We start from the raw sequence: 13,569 nt of genomic DNA, 5'->3' as shown, positions 1-13,569 counted from the left end.
ACATCCCCTAAAATATCAAACTATCTATCTATTAGTGTATCCAAATGAAACTGTAGAAACATCAGATAAATAATTCAAAGCGTTGATTATTAAGTTACTCAAATAAATACAAGAAAAAGGTGAAAGCCAACATAAACAAATTTTTAAAAATCAGGATATGAGTAAGAATATTTCTAAACAGATAGATATTTTAAAGAAAAACCTACCAGAATTTCTGAAAATGTGAAGACACATTTAGGGAAATATAAAATGCAGTGGAAAGCTCAAACAATGGAATAGACCAGGTAGAAGAAATATTTTCATTGTTGTGTCTTTTGAATTAAGCCAATCAGACAAAATAAACAAAAATGGATTTAAATAAATGAACTGTCTCCAAGAAACATGGGGTTAAATAAAATAGCCAAACCTAAAAAATACAGGTGCTCCTGAGAGAGAAGAAAAAGTAAAACTTTGGAAAATCTATTTGAGAGACTAATTAAGGAAAACGTACCTTGCCTTGCTACAGATTTAAATATCCAAATACAATAAGCCCACTGCAAAAGGGGACTCACTGCAAAAGGAACACCACCAGGCTTATGGTCATCAGTCTATCTAAAGTCAATGGGAAGAAAATAATTCTAGAAGCAGGAAGGAAAAAAAATAAGCAGATAACCTATAAAGGAAAAACTACCAGTCTAGCAGGAGACCTCTCTGTAGAAACTTTACAATCCAGAAGGGCTTGAGGTCTTATCTTTTGTCTCCTTAAATGGAGTAACAATCCTCCAAGAATTCTGTATCCAGCAAAACTAAGTTTCATAAATGAAGGAGAAATAAAGTCTTTGTCAGACAAGCAAATGTGGAGTGAAATTATTAATACTAGATCAATCCTACAAGAAATACTAAAAGGTTTTCTAAATCTTGAAATACAAGGTTAATACACACCAGAATAGAAACTCCTGAAAGCATAAAATCACAACACTTATAAAACAACAACACAAAGAAGAAAACAAAGTCACTAGTTCACAATCAACATGATGACTGGAACAGTATCTCACATCTCAATATTAACATTGAATGTAAATGGTCTAAATGATCTACCTTAAATATACAGATTGGAAGAATGAATTTAAAAATTCACAAATCAAATAGCTGCTGTCTTCATAAGACAAACCTAACATGTAAGGATTCTTATAGACTCAAGGTAAAGGGGTGAAAAAAGATATTTCACACAAATGGAAACTGAAAGTGAACAGGGATAGCTGGTCTTATATTGGATAAAACAGACTTTAAAGCAACAACAGTAAAAAAAAAAAAAGAAAAAAAAAGAAAAGACAAAAAAGGCCATTACATAATGACAGAAGGATCAATTCAACAAAAGGATATAATAACTATACATATATATGCACTTAACTCTGAAGTTCCAGATTCATAAAGTAATTACTACTGTGGTAGGAAAAGAGATAGCAGCACGATAAGAGTGGGGGATTTCAGCACTCCACTGACAGCACTAGAAAGATCATAGAGGCAGAAACTCAACGAAGAAATACTGGATTTAGACCGGGCGCGGTGGCTTATGACTGTAATCCCAGCACTTTGGGAGGCTGAGGTACGCGGATCACCCGAGGTCAAAAGTTCAAGACAAGCCTAACCAACATGGAGAAATCCTGTCTGTACTAAAAATACAAAATTAGCCAGGCATGGTGGCACATGCCTCACATGTCTGTAATCCCAGCTACTCAGGAGGCTGAGGCAGGAGAATCGCTTAAACCCATGAGGCAGAGGTTGTGGTGACCTAAGATCACACTATTGCTCTCCAGCCTGGGAAATGAGTGAAACTCTGTCTCCAAAAAAAAAAAAAAAAGGAAGAAAGAAAGAAAGAAATACTGAATTTAACCTGTACTCTAGAACAAATGGACCGAACAGATATTTACAGAGCATTCTACCCAAAAACTACATTAGCACAAGGAACATTCTCCAAGATAGACCATATGAGAAGCCACAAAATAAAGTATCAATAAACTTAAGAAAATAGAAATCATATTAAATATCTTCTTAGGCCACAGTAAAATAAAACTAGAAATAAGTCAAAAAGAACTCTCAAAACTATTCAAATACATGGAAATTAAACAATCTACTCCTGAATGATTTCAGGATTAATGAAGAAATCAAGATGAAAATTAAAAATTTTGAAATGAATGCCAACAGTGACACAATTTATCAGAATCTGTGGGATACAGCACAATGCTAAGAGGAAAGTTTATAGTGCTAAATGTCTAAATCAGAAAAATCTGAATTATCAGAAATTCACATCCTAACATCATACCATACCACAAGGAACTAGAGGAACAAGGAAAAACCAAACCCCCAACTATCAGAAGAAAATAAATACAAAAATCAGAGCAAAACTAAATGAAATTGAAACAAAAAAGTAAAAAAGATCAATGAATATACCACTGATTATTTGAAAAGATAAACAATATTGATAGACCACTAGCTAGATTAAAAAAAAATAAAGAGAGAGAAAATTAAATAAGCTCAATCAGAAAGGAAGATCACAAATGACATCACAGGAATAAAAAATATCATTCCAGACTGATATGAACACCTCTATGCACACAAACTAGAAAGACTAGAGGAAATTCATAAATTTCTAAAAACATGTAACATTTTCCCCAACCCTCAGCTTAAATCAGAAAAAAATAGAAATTCCAAACAGACCAATAACAAGCAGTGAGATTGAGTCAGTAATAAAATAAAGAAATCCAAAAACAACAACAAAAAAAGCCCAGGAACAGATGAATTCATTTGATTTATTCCAGGCATTCAAAGAAGAATTGGTATAAATTCCACTAAAACTATTCCAAAAGATTGAAAAGATTTCAAAAATCCTTCTTAACACATTCTATGATGCCATTATCAATCACCCTGATACCAAAGCCAACAAAGGACATAACGACAAAAAACTGCAGACCAATATATCTGATTAATATAAATGCAAAACTTCTCAACAAAGTACTAGCAAACTGAATTCAACAGTACATAAAAAAAAATCACCATGATCAAGTGAGTTTCATTCCAGTGATATAGGGATAGCTCAACATATGCATATACAAGTCAATCATGTTATTCATCACATAAACAGAATTAAAAACAAAAACCATATTGTCATCTCAGTAGATCCAGAAAAAGCATGGAATAAAATCCAGCATACTTTATGATATAAAATCTCAACAAACTAGCCATAGAAGGAACATATATGAAAGTAATAAAAGTCATATATTACAGATCCACAACCAACATCATGCTGAATGGGAAAAAGTTGAAACACTTTTTTTCTAAGAATTAGAAATAGACAGGGATGCCCATTTTAACCATTTCTATTCAAAGTAGTACTGGAAGTCCTGGCTAGAACAATCAGGCGAGAGAAAGAAATAAAGTGCATCCCAACTGGAAAAGAGGAAATCAAACTATCTCTGTTTGCCAATGATATGATCTTATACCTAGAAAACTCTAAAGATTCATCCAAAGCACTCTTGTATCTGATAAATGAAATAAGTAAAGCCTTAGGATAAAAAATCAATGTACAAAAATCAGTAGCATTGCTATACACCAACATTGACCAAGCCGAGAATCAAATCCAGAACTCAGTCCCTTTAAAATAGCTACAAAAACAATTGAAATATAATTAGCAAAAGAGGTGAAAGATCTCTACAAAGAGAACTACAGAGCACTACTGAAAGAAATAATAGATGACAAACAAAGAGAAATATATTTCATAGTCAAAGATCGGAAGAATCAATACTGTAAAAATGCCTATACTGACCAAAGCAATCCATAGATTCAATGCAATTCCTATCAAAATACCAACATCATTTTTCGCAGAATTAGAAAAAGCAATCCTAAAATTAATACGGACCCAAAGAAGAGCCCAAATACTCAAAATAATCCTAAGCACAAAGAACAAATCTGGAGGCATCATATTACCTGACTTCAAATTATACTACAAGCCTATAGTAACCAAAACAGCATGGTACTGGTATAAAAGTAAATACACAGACCAATGGAACAGAATGGAGAACCCAGAAAAAAAACTCAAACATTTACAACCAACTGATCTTTGGCAAAGCATCCAAAAACAAATTGGGGAAAATGCATCATATTTAATAAATAATGGTGGGAAAACTGGATAGTCACATATAGAAGAATGGAACTGTATCCCTCTCTTCCACCTTATACAAAAATCAATTCAAGATAAATCGAGGACTCAAATCTGAGGCCTAAAACCATAATAAATCTAGAAGATAATCTGGGAAAATGTATCTTCTGGATATTGGCTTGGACAAAAAATTTATGTTTAAGACCCCCAACAGCAAGTGCAATAAAAACAATAGTAATTAAATGGGAATTAATTAAACTAAAACGTTTCTGTACAGCCAAATGAATAATTATCAGCATAAACAGAAAACCTTCAGAATAGGAATATTCACACACTATGCATCTGACAAAGGACTAATATCCAGAATCCACAAGGAATTCAAAGAAATCATCTGGAAAAAAAAATCCCATCAAAGAGTGGGCAAGATACATGAATAGATATTTCTCAAAATAATATGTATAATGTCCAACAAATACGTGAAAAAATGCCCAACATCACTAATCATCATGGAAATGCAAACTAAAATTACAATGAAATACCACCTTACCCTACCCAGAATGGCTATTCTTAAAAAGTTAAAAAAACAATAGATGTTGGTGTGTATGTGGTAAAACAGGAATGCTTTTACACTGCAGGTAGGAATGTAAATTAGTAAAACCTCTAAAACCTCTATTGAAAACAGTATGTAGATTTCTCAAAGAACTGAAATTAGATCTACCATTCTATTCAGTAATACCACTACTGAGTACCCAAAGGAAAAGTACTATATCAAAAACGCATCTGTGCACATGTTTATCACAGCACAATTCACAATTGGAAAGATATGGAATTAATCTAAGTGCCCATCATCCAATGAGTGGATAAAGAAAATATTTTTGTATAAAAACAGTATATATATATTTATTTATAAACATAAATATATAAATACATATATTATATATATTTACATATATATTTTTGTGTATGTCCATGTCCCCCAGAACTCCCCTGAGGTTGTAGGCTCTTGAGATAATCCTTAGGAGATATATATGTGCGTGTGTGTGTGTGTTTATATACATATATGTATATATATGTCTTGAAATACTTCTCAGTCTTAAAAAGAACAAAATAATGTCTTTTGCAGCAGCTTGAATGGAACTAGAGGTCATTATTCTAACTGAAGCAACTCAGCAATGGAAAACCAAATATTCTATTTTCTCACTTACAAGTAGGAGCTAAGCTACAGGTACACAAAGGAATATAGAGTGGTATAACAGAGTTTGGAGACTCAGAAGGGGGCAGGGTAGGAGGGGGATGAGGGACAAATAACTGTCTATTGGATGCAATGTGTACTACTCAGGTGACAGGTGCACTAAAATCCTAGACCTCACCAGTGTACAATTCATCCATGTAACCAAAAATTCCACTGGTACTCCAAGGCTATTTAAAAAAAAAAAAAAAAAAAAAAGAAGAAACTCTCTCTCTCTCTCTCTCTCTCTCTCACACACACACACACACACACACACACACACACGAAGATGAAATTATTTTTTAATGCAAAAAAGATGTTATCAGATCCATAGAGAAGAACATAAAATCTAAGCCAAATAGATTTTGCAGACTTGAACATAAAATGTGTTCCCATTTCTAGTTAGAATATAGAGGAATGAGGAAGTCCTTCTTGTCTTCCAAAATAACAAGATAAAGAATAAAAACTTCACCTTATATTATTTTCCCCCCACTAATAGCATTTATTTATTACAAGATGCTTAAAGATAAAGACACTTCTCATTGGATTTCAGGAAAAAACGTAAAACATTGGGGAAATCTCCCATTCCCCAAGACGTTGTTTCTGATGCCCAAAGTCACATGGTGCCTTGGCTCCTGGGTGGGCATACCCTTAGGTTAGGCTAATGACCTTGCCCAGGAAAAGACTGCTGCATATGAAGTGGTCAAAGATCATCACAATGAAGGGCCTGTTGAAAATGATAATGAGAGGCTTGAACGTCAACTTTAGGACATCCCCAGTGGTGGCAGCTGCCTCACTCTTCTCATCAAGTTGCAGCATGGACTTATGGACCACCTTTTACATCTTCAGCTTGACCTCTTGGGTGATGTCTGAAAAGTTTTCCTGGTTGGTGAAAAAGTCTGCAATGTCTGTGTCCCTCAGAACTCCCCTGAGGCTGCAGGTTCTTGCAATGATAAGCCTTAGGATTTACAAACCAATTTGCTCATTGGGAGTGGGCAGATGGGATTGGATATTCCTGAAGCTGGACCTGACAGAGAAGAGAGCAGCAGCTCATCTCACCGCCAAACCCTCATTGATCCCTCATGTGATCCCTTCACCTCCTGCATCCAGTCTGACAAGCTTTTAGGGGACAGAGGAAGGGACAGGGTAAGAAGCAGGATCTGCCTCTTTCGTCATCTTACAAGCACCTTTCTCTTGGGGCCTCTGAATTACAAATTACTTTATCCTTAACAATTCTTTTGAGGCTGATTCACCTGAGATACAGCTGGTCCAATAAGCATTTAAGACAATGCTCCCCAGAGCACCCCCTGCAAGAAGCAGAGGAGTAAAGGGAGCATCCAGCTTGGAGCAACAGTACTAGCCTCAGCCATGCTGCTAACCCTGTGACTTCACTCAGGTCTTACCCCTCTCTGTGCTAGTGCCTTCTTTCATGCAATAAGATTGTTGAATACAGCTGTCTCGGGGCCCTTGAGTGCTAAAGCTCAATGTTTCTGCAAGATGATTCAGCTGACTGTCTCCAGTAGACAAAGCAGGTATAATTTCTAGAAAGGTAATTGGAATTATGCTTGAAGGTAGAGAATAAATATAGGACTAGGGTAAGCATCTACACTTTTTAGCATATTAAAGCTTTTATTTTATTTTATTTGTACTGTAAAGGGAGAGAAGATGTCTGAAACTCTGAAACTGAAGAGGAACAGTGAAAGGAAACAGACTGTCCAGCAGGTAGAAAGGAAGGCATGAGACCCTCTCTTCATTCAGCCAAAGCAGCCCTGTAGGAAGCCTGGAGATGGGCAGCTAGCCAGTGTGAATTTTAAGCCTTATTGTTCAAAAGGTATTGAAGCATTAAAAAATGAGTCAGATGAAAAAAGAAGAAAGAATAAACAGCAAAGCAGTTAATTCAATCTATCCATATAGTTACATTAAATAAGATGGAAGTAAAGTTTTCAATCAAAAAGCTTTAAGACTAAGATTTACATAGATTCTATTAATACTTTGTAAGAATAAATATAAACATAAGCATTTTTATGAAAAATCAGAGACTTTCAGATAAAAGCAAAACCCATCTATACATGTTTTTGTTTTTTTATTAAGTACATTTGGAAAGTAAAACCATGAAAAAAATGCAAACACTATGAAAATTGGTGTGGCTATGCCAAAGTCAGAAAAATAGACTACAAAACTGTGAGTATTATCACAGATTAAGAGGACGTGTAACAAAATAATTGATTAATCAAAGAGATACAATAATCTTAAATAAGTGTATACTTAAAAAGAGATTTCAAAGTACACGAAACAAAATTTCATGCACCTAGAGTACAAAAGTAAAAGTTCACAGAATTTTTCACCCTAACTCAGTAATTTATAAAATAAATAAAGAGGAAAAATAAGTATAAAGAAGATATGAACAGCGCTGTCAACTATGGACCAAAGAAAAAAATCACAGAGGAAATTAGGAAATAGCCTAACAGTGTAAATGAAAACAAAACTCAGACTTTTATGCTATAAAATTAACCAGCTATTAGAAGAATAGGTATAGCTTTAAATCTTTCTGGTGGGAAAGAAGAAACATATAAACATCAATGAAATAGGCATACGTCTTAGAAAGCCTGAAATAAAAAGCCAAAATAAATCCAAAGTGGATAAAGGAAACACCAAAACATATTGAAAAAAAGAGTGGACATAAATTAATGGGGAAAACGAATAATAGAGAAAACCTATAAAATGAAAATCTAGTTCTTTGAAAAGACTAACAAAATTGATAAAATTCTAATTTCACTTATTAAGAAAAAAAAGAGAGAGAGAGACAAAATATACCAGTATATAAAAATAAACAAAATATACCAGTTTATAAAAAATAAACATCAGATAGCACTAGAGGTACTACAGAATTTAAGCTGATAATGGGTGATTATATAAACTAATTGGTGCCATATGATTGTTTAATTTATCTAAGCAAGTTTCTTCTAAAACATAAATTATCAAACTGAAATAAGAATAGTAAATCTGAGTAGTTTTACCTTTCTAAATAAATAGAATTTGCTTTTGAACATAATTTTAGAGTGAAAACTCAGGCCCAAATAGCATAATTGCTGGATTCTAGCAAATATTTAAACAATAAAAAGATCAATCATACATAAAATCTTTTAGAATTGGGAGTATACTTATTCCTTACCTGACCAAAATCTTTGGTCTAAAACAAGCAACGATATTTTGGCACCGAGTGAAGGGTAGTAAACCCTTATATTTCCAGTCTTTGGCAAAAGTACACTATTTTTGAGAGTGGGACAGAAGCAAAAACTGTTAACTCATAGAGGAGCAAAAAGAAACCAGTTTGTACACAGGATCCTGCTCTGGTAAAAAGAAAAAAGTAAGCTCCACTCTACTGGGGGAATGTCAGAAAATGTTTTCTTCCCACAAATACAAGGCAGAAAGATCTAAACTTACTATAGAAAAATTTTAAAAATTGACCTTTCAACTTTGTAAATTCCATGCCCATTGATATACAACTGAAATATAATAATGTATAAAATTTCTTTAGGGTTAGAAAATTTTTTAAAATGTACTGTCCAATGTCTTTTCAAAATAAAATTTCCATCAATAAATTAATTGAAATTAATCATATACAATATATTTTGTATTAACGAGTCATTTATACCATCTTAGTGTAACATTTAATATGCATGTAATAAATTTTAGAATATGCCATAATTAATTGTGGAATTATTGATTAAATTTGTTTCCTTCTTTCTTGCACAGTAGAGAATAACCTAGACCTATGGCTATCTAGATATAGAATATATTTTTCATCTCTTTAAACAAATTGCTACTTTTGATCATATGTCTAAGTTCGTACAACTGAAAACTAAGTAAAAGTATTGTGTGCCATTTCACCTGACTCAATTTAAAGAAAATTTATCCCCTAGATTTTCAACTCCTCTTTTCCTGAGATCCAGATCCTGAACGTGCCAGAAAACACTTTTGCCTTTGTAAAACCTTCTGACAAATCGACCTTGGGGAAATACTTACATGTTCTTTTCCTCAGTTACCTGAACTATAAAAGTAGTAGAGTACCTGAAACTAGATTTACCATATGCATTAAAACATTAGAAAAGTGAACAGTTATTGGTCAGCAGGAGGACATGACTGTGATCCCTGAAAGTGAAAAAAGCCCCCCAAAACTGGAGGTGCATATTAACACTGCCCTGACTTTGTGCCTGAGGATATTTTTGAATCCCCACATCAGAAAGGGGAAGCCTAAGTAGACAATGGCCATCTCAGAGCCTCGGAGACAGAGACTGGAGTTTGAAATGTAAAATAGTACCTGGAAATTGTAGGCATGATATCTGACTTGAGGGAGAACTATAGAATGAGCTAAACTACAATAAATCTTCTGGATTCTTTGACTTAAAATATTCTGATCATGCATAAATGCCACCAGCACCCCTCAAAACAAGCAAACAAACAAACAGCTGCCAATCATGACTGATGCCCAGAGCTCACATAGAGTGTGAGAAGATTAAGTTCATATAGCCAGAATCAAGAGAGCTCGTTGAGCATTTGGAGCAATCAGTAGAGAACTAGGAATAAACATGCTTTAGCAGTAAGGGGAAATTAAGCCAAGGAAAGGCCACTGCAGACTTCGCTAACAAAATTTATAAACAAGCTCCTTAACAGTGGATCTGATTTGCTAGTAACTTGATAGTTACATTAAAGGAAGAAAAGCAAATCTAAACTGCAACAATCTAACAACAATGCCTGCGTCTAATTATATATTATTATAAATTAAAGAAACAGAAAAAATTTAGTCATAATCAGGAGGAAATTATGAATTAACATAAACAACTGACAGAAGGGCTTAAAAAAAATGACAGAGATGGGACTGACAAAAAATGACATTAAGGAGCTACAGCTAATATAAATGTGCTTGATACTTTTAACAATGAGTGAATATAACAAGACTAGAATGAGAAACAGATGGGAAAGGTAGAAATGAAAATAAAATGTCTTAAGTGAAATTTTTCTTAATTAGATCACATGAGAGGTGGCAGAAGGAAAAAAATCACTAAGCTATGTGACAACAATAGCACCTACCTAAACTGAATCACAAAGAGAGAAAGGAAAAAAAATAAAATATAAACAGATTGTCACTAATCTATAGCATCTTATCAAGCCACCCAATATAAATGTTCCCGTAGTTCCCTAAGGGAGGGGCACATAAAAATATATATGAATAAATAATACCCTAAAAGTTTCCTGGTCTGAAGGAAAATGTACCAAAACTAGGAGATCAACAAACACTAAGTAAAATAAATCCAAAGAATATCACACAAAATCACATCATAATCAAATTCATAAAAGAAAGATATAAAGAAAAACTGTTAGAATTTTGATATGAAAATACAATGCATACAAAGGAACAGTCTTAAATTCTGACCTGAGACTTCTCCTCAGAAAATAAGCAATTCAAATAACAGCAAAGAAGCATCTTTAATGTGCCAAACGAAAAGAAAGAACTGTCAATCAACTCTTTAAATACATAGTTAATGTATGCTTTAAAAGGTAATGTGAAATGAAGACATTAACAGATGGGCAAAAGCAGAGAGATGATGATGCCTGGAGAACTGCACTGCAGGAAATGCTGAAGGCAAACACTTCCATCTCCTGCATAGCATGTAGAAAACCAGAAAGTACATCATTCCCACCCTGACAACTAGACACAGCTGGGTAATCTATAAAATAATAACTTTTTCTAAACCTGGCAGAGACCTGAGTTCATATGACAATCAACCAGCCTGAAAGCTAAAGAAGCCAGCACCTAAAATGAGCACTGCAAACCTTTGGCAGCAGGAAGAGGACAAAGTCTTCAGACAGGCAGGAAAGAAGAAATTGCTAAAATGTTTACTGAATTGCCAAAGGCCAAATGTGATCTAGTATGTGAGTATAGAAGCCCAGAGGAATTTCTACGACGTTGAAGGCTATTCTCCAAAGATCTCCCTGAGTTCTCATGAGAAAGATGGAGGGCTGGGAATGTCCAGAAAAAGCTTCTCTTGCTGGTGCAGGAGTGGAAAGAAGAGTGACATTGCTGTAAGAAAGGCACAGTATCTTGCCTCGTTCTTTCTACTCTGAGTAACAAAAACAGTTGAGGTCCTTCAGGAAGGGCAACAAATTCTGTTGCCGTCGGTGCACACATGAAGACTCACAACAGCTGGGAGAAGGAGAGACAAATAAAATGTCCGACGTCTCAAGGTTGGGCAAGAAACCATCCTGTGTTCAGGCTGTTAGAGAGCCTGCATCCCCCATTTTACTGGTTCAGCCTGAGTTTTTTTGCTTTTGTTTTTGTTTTTCACGCCTCGTGTCACTAAATGTGCGGTCTGGCTTTTTCAGTGATCCAGAAGAATTTGCCTGAAGGGGTCAGTGCCTGGTTTTGTTGCTGGCAATTTTGAAATTCATCAGGGATAATAGCCAGGTTGTCACCGGTGAGAAAAAGTCCATAGTTCTTGAACTTGTACACAGTCTCCATCCCTGTCAAAATAGATATGCCCCTCCTGGGCCTATTTTACTGATATGGGAATGAACAAGGAAAAAGGCAAACTGGCACACAGAGGCCAAATTGACCCTGTTTGGTTTTTGAGTGTCATCTCTGTGATGAATGGTTTCTTAGTGGGTATTAATGTAATTCACCTAAACCGTATATATTATGCTTACTCTAATCCATTCATCTACATTCTTCTTTTTCAGATCTCTTTGTCTCAATATTACAATATTAATTTCCCCCAGGATCTTGATCAAGCAGACATTTTCCATTGCCCTATCTGTCACAGGTGTCAGTATGTAACTACTCACTCAGATCATTTTTTCTTTCATTTGAAATGAACAACATGCTGTCTCTTCCCTGTGACCAGAGTTCTCTTCTGCCACCTTTAGGTCACGTTTTACTGCTATAGCCATTCTTACTAAAGAAAAAATGTATATGAGAAGAGTTAACAAGCAAGAAAGATTTTATGACTCACAGCAGGGGAGAGAAATTCAACTCAGCTTTACGGTAACAAAAGGTATTAGTGTTTTCAAATGCTGGGGTGAGCTAATGAAAAGAAGTACTAGACAGTGTTAGGGGATGTTAGTCAATGTGATTAGGCTGTATATATTTGCTTTTTGATACTTACTGAAATTAGGCTCTGACCTTCCTATAGAAAACAGGTACTGCCTTTTTAGATGATTATATTTCATAGGGATGACTTCTAGGGCCCTGACAAAGACATTCCTGTATTGTAACTCTAGCAAGAGACTGGGAAAGGATGTACATTACAAATAAAGTGATAAATCATTTGCAATTACAAGGTTTTTGTTGTTGATGATGTTAAAGTAAATGCTCTAAGAAAAAGGATGTCAAGGGACTAGAGTCCAGATGAAGCCTATCTGAAACTGCCTCAAACTGAGGGTAATTTTAAGAAGGTTTTGGTCAATATACAACTAGCGTAAACAAATTATGTTGAACTATGTACTAACAGTACTTGAAGCTTTCAGCAATTCATTAGGGAGAACATTTCAAGAAAGAAAAAATAAAAGTGAGCTGAGGGAGAGGCATCAATGCAACAGATCCATTTGTGTCTTCTGAATTTGCTTGGAACTGGTCCTAGATGAATCAAATCTATCATTCAATGGTAAGCTGCATGATTATCAAATCAACAATTCAGTAAATAGGTGAAAATACCCATCTTTTATTGGACAGCCTTTATCACATAGTAACCTAAATTTTCTTGCTGAACAAGTTGGTTCTCACACTGCTAATAAAAGCATACCTAAGGCTGGGTAATTTACAAAGAAAAGAGGTTTAATTGACTCACAGGTCCACATGGCTGGGGAGGCCTCACAGTCATGGCAGAAGGTGAATGAGGAGCGAAGTCACATCTTACATGGCAGCAGGCAAGAGAGCTTGTTCAGGAGAACTCCCATTTATAAAACCATCAGATCTCATGAGACTTACTCACTATCACAAGAACAGTATGCGGGAAACTGCCTCCATGATTTAATTATCTCCACCTGGCCCTGTGTGGAGACATGTGGAGATTATTACAATTTAAGGTGAAATTTGGGTGGGGACACAGAGGCAAACCATATCATTCTGCCCCTGGACCCTCCCAAATCTCATGTCCTCACGTTTCAGATCATAATCATGCCCTCCCACAATCCCCCAAAGTCTTAACAT

General features: G+C 34.9%; 1 long non-coding RNA gene across 1 annotated transcript in view; it reads right to left on the bottom strand.

Moving 5' to 3' along the window:
* The window catches only part of LOC144330551 (uncharacterized), a 96,430-nt gene extending 85,177 nt beyond the window's left edge, over positions 1-11,253 (bottom strand). The window contains exon 1 of the long non-coding RNA XR_013396849.1: positions 11,199-11,253. This is a non-coding gene — a long non-coding RNA (uncharacterized LOC144330551). The remainder of the gene's footprint in view (positions 1-11,198) is intronic.
* Positions 11,254-13,569: the final 2,316 nt, after the last annotated feature.

Source organism: Macaca mulatta, chromosome 8 (assembly GCF_049350105.2).
Source record: "Macaca mulatta isolate MMU2019108-1 chromosome 8, T2T-MMU8v2.0, whole genome shotgun sequence".
NCBI classification, from domain to species: domain Eukaryota; kingdom Metazoa; phylum Chordata; class Mammalia; order Primates; family Cercopithecidae; genus Macaca; species Macaca mulatta.
Note: the sequence above shows the minus strand (reverse complement) of the source record. Positions and strands in the feature narration are given on the sequence as shown.